This window comes from Grus americana, chromosome Z (genome assembly GCF_028858705.1).
Source record: "Grus americana isolate bGruAme1 chromosome Z, bGruAme1.mat, whole genome shotgun sequence".
In the NCBI taxonomy this organism is placed as follows: domain Eukaryota; kingdom Metazoa; phylum Chordata; class Aves; order Gruiformes; family Gruidae; genus Grus; species Grus americana.
In genome coordinates this window covers 8,782,820-8,796,241 of record NC_072891.1, presented here as the reverse complement: position 1 = coordinate 8,796,241, position 13,422 = coordinate 8,782,820, and positions in this window count along the sequence as shown.

Here is a 13,422-nt window from a genome sequence, read left to right as displayed (position 1 = left end):
TTTATCAGTAATGATTTTATATTTCCTTCCAGCTTCCTGTTTAAAATGTTGATGAGCATTAAGCCTTCTCTAAACTTCTAGTATTCACCGGTGATTCTGTATTGGTAACAATCTTTTTTCACAGCTGTCAGTTAAGCAGCTCTGAGGCTAGCAGAGAGAACTGTGTGTGTTTTATTGATACTCTGAGGTACATATTTTTAATCAAAATGATGTGCTGAAATAAGGAATACTACAACGTATAGTATGGTAGTAGAATTGCTTTTACCAAGCAACTTGTAAGCACCTCCAAATATAAAAGCAGGTTTGCTTTATGGGACCTGTTTTCCATAACCCCCTTTTTTAATTATTATTATTGGTATTGATTATATTATCCCAAATTAACTTTATATTTGTTGAGTGTCTTGTAAAATTTTCCATTGTCTTACCCAGAATTGACATCTGTTTTCTTTTTTCTTTTTCCTTTTCTTTTTTTTTTTTTTTTTTTAAATAATGGAACAATAATGTTATGTTTCTAGAATGCTAGAAAAGTATTTCATTGACCTCATCTGATACAAGTGCTTCACATTGCTTCTTTCAAATATGAAAGCTAACTTTTCATAGAAAATGTCTCTTTTTGTGCATCCTTATTATCATTTTGTCTATTACCATTTAGTAAAGGAAATATTCTACTCTTAGGATTTCTTTTACTCCTACTACACTTGAATAAAATATCTTTTTTTATTGTTCTGAGCCCTGCAAGCAACATAATGTTTTCTTGAGGCCTTTATGAATTTTCTTTACATTTTAGCTTCCATTCCAGACAAACCAGAATACTCATAATTGGGATATTCAGTTAAGATACTGTTAGTGTCGGCAGTACCTGGTTCAGACGAACTTCAGTTTCCTACAAGCACTGGGAATGTCTCCAGGATTGAGCCATTCCAGATACGCTGCTTTCAAGAATTTTAATTGCCAATATATCAATTTGAATAAATATTATAACATGCAAAACAGTAGGGATTTTGACTGTGATGTTTCTATAGTGCAAAACGTGTTCTAAAATTAAAAAAAATGACATGGATATTTTACGGTTAGCAATCCTCTTTTTAGTTCTATTTTTGACCAACCTTTCATCTTATATTTGGCAATTTTTTTTCCTACTTAAAACAACAAAGACAAAAGATTTAGGGAATTAACATTTACTGGAAAAAGCTATTTCTAAGGCTATCTGGAAACCTATAACTCACCTACTCATGGCGTTTTGCAGAGGGCAGCCTCAGTTTCTGTCCAGATGCTAAGTCAGTTTGGTTAAACAGGAAACATCTCCAGATCCATATATGATCCTGACTCCTCATCATCCTTGCTTCCCTTGAGGGTCATGTATAAATAACCTAAAAAAGGAAATATTGGCATTAGCTGGCAGCCCAAAAGCAGAAACAGCTCTGAACATTGCATGAACATAGTATTGATAAACATATTGAAGACATGGCCGTTTGCACAAGAATTTGACCCGCCATATTATTACTATCACAACATCTTTCCCTAAAATTGCAATGCAGCAAACCAAAGCCTGTTCTGTGTTACCAGTTCTTGGGCCTAGGCATTTAAGGTGTTTTTACTGTGGTAATTTTTTATCCTTCTTTCTTTGTCCCAACAAAACATTCATCTTTTTAACAGAGATGTGAGAAGATAAAATATGAAAGTACTGAAAAACCTTATCACTAATGCTCAAACATGCACAAAACTGCATAAGTAGTACTCTGAATAGGTATTAATTATAACTCCTTGAAATGTTTGCGTGGCATATTTCTTCTCTCCCTATGTGCATACATGTGCATATTTACATGTATCTGCATGTATTTGTATGTATATACAGAAAAATATGTACACGCATATAAATAAGTACAGATTGAATGTGCATCAATATACCTCTCCCCTGCTCTCCCTCCTTCCACATGAACTATTGGGAAATTTTAACTTTTCTTGGTTAAAATTACCTTTATTTATTTATTATTTAAACGTACATTCACATACGAGTAGACATACATCTCTTTTCCTGAAATAACTTTTATCAGTTTTGCTTCTCAGATTGCTCAGGCAAGACTATAAAACCTGGGTTTCTTCCAAACTGTCCTGGTCCACATGAAGGGCTGTCTGAGGGGCTGCAAGAGCATAGTACACATTGGCAAAAGTAACAAGCGAAAGGATGTGAAATGGGTGGTGAGAGAACAAGTACACGAGGTATCTGTCATTTTACTTTACAGAGTCTCTCTTGATTATTTTTTCTCTTTACATTCTCAACCTTAACATGGCTTGAACTTTTGTGGAAAAGCCTATGCAAAGTGGGATCTTGCAGCACAGATCATGTGATAAATGGGATGCCTCTCAGGAACATAAATCTGTGCTGGTGCATCCCGATGCAGAATTGGTGTTGATGCTAACATGTCATTTTCCCAAATGCTTCAGAGTCCTTTGGGCTTGCCATGAAGGTAAGGATTTATCTCCTAATCTCAGAACCACTTTTCTCTGTCTGGATTATCCATGAGCAGGAAAGTCATTAACATTTATGAACTGGGGATTAATAACACTCTAGAGCGTATTACGTCGTCTGTTTATCCCCTGCCCAGCCCCTTAACCTATGTCTGAGATAGGTAGAAAACAAATTGGTAGTACAAGCCCCTAGTCACTGGGAAATTTAACTGAATCACAAAAGAGCTGAGGTTGGAAGGGATCTCTAGAGATTACCCAGTCCAAATCCCTGATCAAATAAGGGTCACCTATAGCAAGTTTCTTAGAACCATGTCCAGAGGGATTTTGAGTATATGCATGGAGGAAACTATGCAACCTCTCTGTGCAACTTATTTCAGTGTTTGATCACCCTCACAGTTAAAGAGTTTTATTTGTATGTTTAAATGGAATTTCTTGTATTTCCATTTGTGCCCATTGCCTATCACATGCAAACTTGCTCAGGGTGCATTGCCCCATTAGTCACTTATTTAATACAAATTTTAAACAGTATTGATCCTCATTATAGACCCTTGGGATGCACCACCAGTAACTAGCCTCCATGGACTGTGCTCATCACAAACCCTTTAAGAACAGCAGTTAGGCGGTTTTCAGACCACCTTACTGTCTATTTAACCAGCCCATATTTCATCAGCTTGTCAGTGGGAAGTGATGTCATAAGCCTTGCTACAGTCAAGAGAACCAAAGTTCACAGCTCTTTCCTTTTCCACCAAGTTAGTCTTTTCATCATAGAAGGCTATTAGATTTGCGAGGCATTATTTCCCCTTTGTAATTCCATACTGACTACTCCCAATCACCTTTTACCCTTTACATGTTTAGTTTCTGTGATTATTTGCTCCAGCATCTCCCCAAGGATAGACATAACGTTAACCAGCCTACAGTTTCCCAAATCCTCCTGATTGTCCTTCTTGAAGACAGGAGTGATGTTTGCTTCCTCAGGACCCTCCCCCACCCCCTCAATTGCTATGAGCTTTCAAAGATCATTTGGGAGTGGTCTCACAATTACATTGACCAGGACCCTCAACATTTGTATGTGCGTCCCATCAGGTCCCGTGTTCTTGTTTATGTCCAGTCTATTAAAATGTTCTCTAACCTGATGCTCTTCCACCAGAGTAAAGCTTCCTTGACCAGAATTTCCGACAGCTCCTGGGGATTCCTCAAGCCCCATGGGATTCCTGATGTTAAATCTCACCAGTAAAGACCCAGGCAAATAAAACATTTAGTACCTCAGCCTTTACAATGTTGCAAGTCCTCTGCCCCATTCAGAAGCAGGCCAAAATTTTGTATAAATTTTCCTTTTGTTGATGAAAAAGGTCATCTTGTTGTCTTTCACATCTTTTGCCAGAGTCAACTCCAAGTGGGCTTTCCTAACATCATCACTACACACTCAGTGTCTGTATTCCTCCCAGGTCATCTGACACTGCATCAGCCTCTTGTACACTTGCTTTTCATATCTGAGTTTTGTCAGAAGGTTCTTGTCCATCCATGAAGGTCTCCTGCCTTTACTTGATCTCCTGCTAGTTGTGATGGAGTATTCTAGTGCTTGGAGGAGGTGGTCTTTGAAAATCAACCAGCTCTCCTGGATCCATCTTCTCTTCAGGGCTGTATCCATGGGATTCCTCCAAGCAGGTCCCTGAACAGGTCAAAGTCTGCTGACCTGAAGTCAAGGCTTGTGATCCTGCTCTTTGCTTTGTTACCTCCTCGCATGGTCCTGAACTTCACCATCTCATAGTCACTGCAGTCAATCTGCCTTTAAGGCAATCTGCACTTGTTTAAGTATAGTACTGTTCCTCAGAGAGTGTATACCTCTCTCTGAAGAGTCAGTCTTAGAAACAACGAATGACAAGTACTGATCTTTTTCTTGTATATTAATGCTGGACCTCTTCTGGGATACTATAGCAGAAATTGTTATGAGCCTGATTCAAAGGACATGGTGTTCGGCAAGAAGATTTTCAGACTTCATGCTCTACAGATTACATTTGTTGACCATTTTTTTGAGATGAAAAATAGAGGACATCAAATTTAATCAGTTGTGGTGGGTTGACCCTGGCTGGAGTCCAGGTGCCCACCAGAGCCGCTCTATCACTCCCCTCATTCACTAAACAGGGGAGAAAAAGTGTAACAAAAAGCTTATGGGTCGAGATAAGGACAGGGAGAGATCACTCACTAATTGTCGTCACGAGCAAAACAGACTGAACTTAGAGAGGGAATTCATCTAATTTATTACTAAGCAAAACAGAGTAGAGGAATGAGAAATAAAACCAAATCTTAAAACACTTCCCCCCACCCCTCCCTTCTTCCCACGCTCGACTTCACTCCCGGCTTCAACCTCCCCCCTGTCAGCGGCACAGGGGGACGGGGAATGGGGGTTACGGTCAGTTCATCACACGGTGTCTCTGCCGCTTCTTCATCCTCAGGGGAAGGACTCCTCTTAATCGTTCCCCCGCTCCAACATGGTGTCCTTCTCATGGGAGACAGTCCTTCACGAACTGCTCCAGCGTGAGTCCTTCCCATGGGCTACAGTCCTTCACAAACTGCTCCAGCATGGTCTCTTCCACGGGGTGCAGACCTTCAGGAACAGACTGCTCCAGCGTGGGTCCCCCACGGGGTCACAAGTCCTGCCAGCAAACCTGCCCTGGCGTGGGCTGCTCTCTCCACGGGTCCACAGGTCCTGCCAGGAACTTGCTCCAGCATGGGCTTCCCACGGGCCACAGCCTCCTTCAGGTGCCTCCACCTGCTCCGGCGTGGGGTCCTCCATGGGCTGCAGGTGGAATCTCTACACCCCCTCATCCTTCCTCCATGGGCTGCAGGGGGACAGCCTGCTTCACCATGGCCTTCACCACGGGCTGCAGGGGGATCTCTGCTCCGGCACCTGGAGCACCTCCTCCCCCTCCTTCTGCACTGACCTTGGTGTCTGCAGAGTTTCTTACATCTTCTCACTCCTCTCTCCGGCTGCAAAAGCTCTCTCTCTAAGTGTTTTTTCTTCTTCTTAAATATGTTATCACAGAGGCACTGATTGGCTTGGCCTTGGCCAGCGGCGGGTCCATCTTGGAGCCGGCTGGCATTGGCTCTATCAGACACAGGGGCAGCTTCTAGCAGCTTCTCATGGAAGCCACCCCTGTAGCCCCCCCTCCCCGCTACCAATACTTTGCCACGCAAACCCAACACATCAGTAAAAGGCAAATGCAAATCTAACAAATGAAGGGTATTCTTCTGATTGTAAAGACTAAAAGCTTGATGAGTTGTTGAACTCCTTGCTGCAGGAACATTTGGAGATTAAATATCTATACAGGATCATAAAAAGCCCTTCATAAAAGAAAAAAACATCAAGGCTAAAGCGTAAAAAGGCCACTTCTTATCCTAGAAATCTCTGCATTGCAAATTGCAGTTAGCATTGGAGACTTAAGGAGTATTCTGACAAAATGCCACTATATGTTTAGCTTACCTAGGCATTCACCAAATGTCAGTATGAGAGAAAGTATACTCAGTTTGGTGGATTCCACTATGCCAAAATATTGTCACACAGAGTCCTGATGTAAGCTTCTAAGGTGCTTGGGGCGAAATATCTGAAATGACTGGGAGATTTGCCATTTTTTTCGATGGAGTTGGGATTCAGCTTTCACCAATTCATTTTAGGAAATCTGTCATACTTTGACGTTATAAACCAAAGACCTGTGGATCAATCCATTAATACACTGTGGGCCAAATTTGCAAAACAATTCACACTTGCTAAAAGGACCTTTTTTCTTTCAAAAAAAAAAAAAAAAAATTGGGGTGCTTTTTGGACACCTCTCCCATCATTAAAATCTGAACTTCTCAACAGAATAGAAAGGTAAAAAGTGCTACTTCTTACAATAAGTGCCAAGAGTAAATATGGTGCAAGAAGTTTAATCTTGGCATTTATGTAGGTATAAAATAAATAAATAATCCCATTCTGAAGTGATTTGTTGTTTTTCCTGTTAGTGTTTCTTTTATACAAGTAATTTTGCAGGTCCAGATTAATTTCTGGTGCAAGTCTATGAAAAGCTCTGCATCAACAGAAGGGATAGATTTGTTGGGTAATCTTTTTTCATTCCAGTCAATGATAAGCCCGGCACTTTACTCACTGTTTCTCTTTGTGAGTTAATACACAGTATTGGATTTCCTCTTTGTACTTTCACTCTTCCTTTGTGTAGGCATTTGTTTTCTTCTTTTTCTTTTTTTTTTCTTTTTTTTTTCATTTCCTCAGGGGATGAGGCAAAGGTGTCATTACCAAGAAAGCCTTCAAAAACTAGCTTTTTAAAACAAAACAAAACAAAAAAACCCCAAACACACAAATTTAGAATGTATGTTTCTCCTTGTATTGAGCAGCATTTTACAGCTAATAATTCTTGTTGTATTGCTGGACAGGTTATTGGACTTATTAGTAGCCAGGAGACAACATGTAATTATAATGATGCAAATCACAACAGGATTGAGGAAGAGAAAGAGGAGAGAGAAAGGACAAAAGAGAGGAGAAAGGACAATGACACCAAAAACAATGGACTGTATCTTTCACTGTTATGAATCATACATATGCTTCTATTAACAAATATAGACTAATTTCTGGTCCTATTTGCTGTTGTGTAAATCTAAAATCATTACAGAGCAGTTTTGTATTATTACAACAGGTCAGAATTAGGATGATGTGGGAAGAGCGAATGACACATGTCCTCTTGTACACAGACTTTTTCTTGTTCTGCCTGCTCTGTTGGCTGAGGATAGGAGTGACATTGTCTATGATTTGTATTTAATATGTACTAAATGGCAGAACTAAATCTAGCTGAGGTTTCTGAATTTGACACTGTTCCCTGGCAATTCATGCAGTTGTCATCTGGCATTGTACACTTTTAGTGTCACAGTAACAGCGGTCTGATTTCTGTTACACAGCACCAAGTGTGGGGTCTGGTCCAGAACAACAGCACTGGAGACTCAGGAACACAAGTAATGTAAAACTTGTTGAGTTTTAAGAAGAATTATAAGAAAAGAACAAAAATAAAATGCCCAGAACTCTTCCTGTCCTATAGCCTTATTAAAACAAAATCTTTCTGGCTTTTATCCTTTCTTTGCATTCCTGTGCTGAAGAAACAATATATATCTGGTAGCAGGATTGTGAGCTTCCTCTCATTAGAACTTCATCCCTTTCTACGACTCATGAGAAGAATCCTCTGGGTGCACGTGTTTTTGTCCATGGATCACAGAGATAGTCTAGATACTTTCTTAGAACTATTCATGTCTAAGAGCAGATGACATGAACCCCAGTTCATGTATCTACAAAATTACCCACTCACGTTTTGACCAATCTACTTTTAAAAGTAGAGCCTGGCTGCAAATATATTTTCTGTTTCATAGGAAATTACATTATTTCCATAGTTTTTGCTCTTTTTAAGTGGATAATAATAATAAAACAAATGTGAAATTTACTCGGGAATAGAGTCTGAAATAAAATAATACTGATTTTTATTTGAAACTTGCTTTTTCAAAGAAAGTGAAATGATTCATTGCAATGCTCATGTTTGATTTTATACACGATAGGCAGCTTTAAAATGATACAAAAAAGATTGTACTGAAATGGAAACATCTGAACATTCTGTTCCATTACAAGCTCATCAGAGCAATCTTCTCAGATTTCTTCATAATGAAATTTTATTAGAATTGATAGATTTTCACACTAGCATGCAGTTTTGACAAGTACTTTCTAAAAAAAAAAGAAAGAAAATAGGTTGGAAGAGGACATACTGCTAGCTATATTTAAAAATCTCTATATTATATTAAAAGGAAAAAAAAAAAAAAAGCAACCCCACTACAAAATAGCTAATCACTTCACTTGCATTCCCACTACAGACTTACGGTTCTTCCACAGAAAAATTTAATTACTTTGTACCTAATCATATATTTGTTCATTCAAGGATCTTTAACTTACATACAAACTTTTATTCTCAAAACAGCTCCAAAGGGTAGTCTAATATATCTGTTCTTCTTTTCTCTTTCACATACTAAGATGTAGAGATTTTTAAATGATTTGCAAATATGAAATGAGCTTGACACAGAATCCAAATTGAGGTATTGTCACATAAGACACCATTAGGCACCCCTCCCTCTCTTTTTTAAAAATAAAATAAAAGAAAATTCATCTTTTGTGTGTGGATAAATGTTACAACTAAGCCATGTGCAGTATGAAGGGAGAGCTTGCTCTATCATGTTGAAGAATCAAAGAAACACTTATGAGAAAAAAAAAATAGTGGAACATCCCACTTTTGCTTCTACATAAATAATGCAACCCAAGGACAATTAGCATTTGGAGACTGGTTTTGTGTCATATCAAGCAGCACTTCAGAAGCCAAATGTTACAGAGAAGTCTCTATTACAATGGAAAACAGAGTGAGACAAAGGAAAATATTTCACTTCACTAGGTAAAATCCTTTATTTAAAGGCCATCTACAAAAGAGACAATGATCTTTGCTCCTGGACACCTACTAGCCATTAATGGGAAAGTTCCTCTGAAAACATACACATGCTTTTACAACCTGGGCTCTAATGAGGGCTTTGCTGTTTGATGACGACACATCTGGCATGCTTTCAGAACTCTGCAGTCCCAATTATAAAGCTGTCAAGCAGGAAAACCCATTACAGATCTGAGCTGCCAGACCTTCGAAATGAGGTTGAAGAAAAAAAAAAAAGGTAAAAAAAAGAAGAAAAAAAGAAAAAAAAAAAGAAGAGGCAAAGGAAAGGGGTTAAAGATGAAGAATAAAAAGAAAAGAAAGGAAAGTAAGGCTCAACTTGGGAAAAAAAAAAAGTAAAAGGTAAAATGCCTTTAAAGAAAAGTTGTTCCTAGAGCCCCCTATAATGTGACAGAGCTAATTTGTGCCTTCAAAGACCTAAAGAGCCTGCGAGCTGCAGGTGGCAAAGAGGTTACTTCTGGCATGGACTGTGGGCATCACATAGCGTAACACAGAAAACTTCTATCCCCTGTGGAAAAGTTAATGAGATCAACTCTTTTAGGATCCCCTAAAAGAGTTCCTTCAATCTCACCCCATCCACATCTCATTCTTGCAGCCAAACAAAAAGTGTCTTGTTGAGTTTAATTGGCCAACCAATCCTTTGATAGGTGGGGTTTTTTCCTTGTCCTTGGGGTTATTTAGTGGAGCGGAATTAGGCCAACTTGTTGAAACATGAATGTAAATTTTCATCCATTTTCTTTGTGTTTTGGTTTGGAGGGTGTGTGTGCATTTTAATCGCTATTGAAAATCTAGGTTTGGTAATAAATTTCCATAAATAACAAACCTTTTAAATCTGTCAGCTTTCTCAGTGTGAAGTCCTATCATTCCTAGTGAGGTTGAAAGATTTTCCAAGGCAGCTCTAAGCAAAGTGGACAGAGAATGAGAAGTGATACCTCTGTTTCATGATATAGTATGATCTAATTTATGTATGTAAAAAAGAAGGTAGGTTTAGATTAGATATTAGAAAGAAATTCTTCACTGTGAGGGTGGTGAGGCACTGGAACAGGTTGCCCAGAGAAGCTGTGGATGCCCCATCCCTGGAAGTGTTCAAGGCCAGGTTGGATGGGGCTTTGGGCAACATGGTCTAGTGGAGGGTGTCCCTGCCCGCAGCAGGGGGGTTGGAACTAGATGATCTTTGACGTCCCTTCCAACCCAAACCATTCTATGATTCTATGATTCTATATAAAAGACATAGCTTCAGTGTTAGAGGACTCAACTAATACATCCGCAATGCATGAAACATGCAAGCTATGGAGTAAAAACAAGGAGATGACTTCATTTCATGGAGCTATGCCAACATACCCCTTTTGTAGTACATACAGTAGTCTCTGCTCAGAAAAACTGTACAAAGTAACTATTCAGCAAATCTAGTCCACATTCCAGAGGCCACAATACTAGTCTCTGTCACAGAATGACAAAAGATCAGCATATAAAGCTAGAAGAAGTGTACATAATATTAAATATTGGTCTCATGTAGCGCTGCTATCTCAGTAGTGTCCTTTAGCACACTGATCACTGGGAAAGTTGGTCTTCCCACTACTAGTTTGTGTCTGTAGCTTGAGCTTAAAGCATATAAACTCACAGAAAAGGTCTGAACTTGGGACATGCATGGAAAGGATGGGTTGCAGGACATTTGGTCCTGACTGCATCTTTTCTGTTCAGCCAGTGTATCTTCTGAGAGTGTGGTTTGAGATCGCAAAACATTCTTGGATGTTCCCTAACTTGGGAACTGCAGACCTTGGCTTCAGTCCGTGCCTGCATGGGGTCCATATGTAAAATCAAAAGTCTGGGTTAGAACCCAGCCTTTCCCAGTAGAAGACTACAAATACCTTTGTGTGAGTCTGAGGAACTGAATAAAGTTCTCTGATGTACCAGCCTCACGATGATAAGACAATCTTTCTTGTTCAGGTAATCACTCCAGGTGAAAAGCTCAGCTGTCTAGATTCTCTGTAGATCTTTTCACAAACTCCGCTTTTCTGTGACCTTCATGAGTCATTCCCCTCCCTGTTCTGTGCATACTCCAGATGGAGAGGATTATTTTACCCCTTTACCCACCTCTATCATCATTTATCTAAGCCATTCACCCCTCTGTCGATGGAGCTAAGGGAAATCACCCCTCAGTGTGGGAGGCCTGGGAGTTTAATCTCTCCTCTTTTTCACCTCTTAGGATAATGTGAAAACATTTTCCTTCAGAAAACATGTTTATGCAGCATCAGCATCAAAAAGCCATTTTCTTGTTTTCCCTAATGACTTTATCAGACACACAGCAACACAATGAAAGATGTTGTTGTTATTCCTTTTCCTTTCCTTGATCTTTATGTTTTCATGGAAACATCATTAGTGAGGATAATAGTTGTGCCAGCATATATTCCACACATGGGCCTGACACTCTTATTCTAATGTACCACCAAGAAGATTTTTTTCTTCCCCCTTTTTAAGCTCCCCAGCATTCATCGAAAACCCTTTCAGAAGTAGAAACCCTGGGTTACCCTTCTGCCACCTTTTAGAGGGGAGGATGTGAGAGACTTTATCTTTCCATATAGTGGGATTGGTATTTGCATAGGCCAGTAGCATTTGAAATATCAGAGACTTGAATTCAGTTTCTTGCTCTTTCTCCAACCTGCTTTGTGAATTCCTTTCCTCCTGAAGAAGAAGGGAATTTGGCCGACACGAGCTATGCAGACTACCAGTATGATGAAATATAAGCTCCCTCCAAGTGCTGGCAGAAACCTCTACTATAATTAAAAATTACATAAACAAACAGTCAAAACCAAAACAAACAAATAAAAAACCTCTAAATCCCACTATCTGTTTGTGTCCTTTTCTGTCCTGGTTAACCTGGTTCTTTTATTAGCAAAGCTTTTTGCACTTAGGAGTGGTGATTACAGTATGTCAATCTAAGTCCCAGCTTTCCTAAAGTAACAAAATCCATAACTAGGATGATGTCTCTGACATCAACTGTTGTATCATTTTCCCAGCCACAGGCTCTCTCTGATCTCGGAGGGCACCCACTCAGCCATAATCCTTGGTTATATGCTGGTGAGCATGTATGTATGGAATGGGAATGGCTGACTGTCATTTGAGCTGGCTGCAGTGGGTCTCTGTTTCCTTGACTTTATAGGCTAGTTTGCAGAGAATTGTGTATTTTGGGGGAGTGTTATTTGCTCAAAGGAAAAGGCTAGAAATGCACATTATTTTTTGAACACTTTCTTGGCTGGTCTCTTAAGAAGAGACCTGCAAGTCATCCCCTCAGCAGTAAGCCCTTCTCTCCGTATATCACTGGAGTCCCCTGTTCACAGTTCATCTAGAAGAGAGTGAACTGCTCAGCCTCAGTTCATAGCTCTCAGGTCCCAACTGAGATCTATTCATGAGATGCTCTACAGTACAAATCAAGGGACCCTTAGGGCGCTGTATAAATTCATAACAAGGAATAATCCATTCTCAGCATTGCATGCAACAGCACTTTTAAAAAATCAAAACACTATAGAAAACATTGGGGGAAGGCAGAACCACAGGGGGATCGCAGAATCGTGTTACAGAAACACCAAATCCTCCTACCCCTGTGTGTTGGGTTTTGTGTGGAAGGTTTTGGTAGCGGTGGGGGTCTACAGGGGTGGGTTCTGTGAGAAGCTGCTAGAAGCTCCCCCTGTGTCTGATAGAGCCAATGCCAGCCGGCTCCAAGATGGACCTGCCCCTGGCCTAGGCCAAGCCAATCAGCGCCTCTGTGATAACATATTTAAGAAGGAAAACAAAACAGTTGGAAAAAAAGCTTTTGCAACCGGAGAGAGGAGTGAGAAGATGTAAGAAACTCTGCAGACACCAAGGTCAGTGCAGATGGAGGGGGAGGAGGTGCTCCAGACACCAGAGCAGAGATCCCCCTGCAGCCCGTGGTGAAGACCATGGTGAAGCAGGCTGTCCCCCTGCAGCCCATGGAGGAAGGATGAGGGGGTGTAGAGATTCCACCTGCAGCCCGTGGAGCACCCCACGCTGGAGCAGGTGGAGGCACCTGAAGGAGGCTGTGGCCCGTGGGAAGCCCATGTTGGAGCAAGTTCCAGGCCGGACCGGTAGACCCGTGAAGAGGGGAACTCACGCCCAGGCAGGTTTGCTGGCAGGACTTATGACCCCGTGGGGGAGACCCCACGCTGGAGCAGTTTGCTCCTGAAGGTCTGCACCCTGTGGGAGAGACCACGCTGGAGCAGTTCGTGAAGGACTGTAGCCTGTGGGAGAGACTCCATGTTGGAGCAGGGGAGTGTTGAGAGGAGTCCTCCCCCTGAGGAGGAAGAAGCGGCAGAGACACCATGTGCTGACCTGACCGCAACCCCCATTCCCTGCCCCCTTGTGCCGCTGAGTGGGGAGGAGGTTGAAGCCGGGAGTGAAGTTGAGCCCGAGAAGAAGGGAG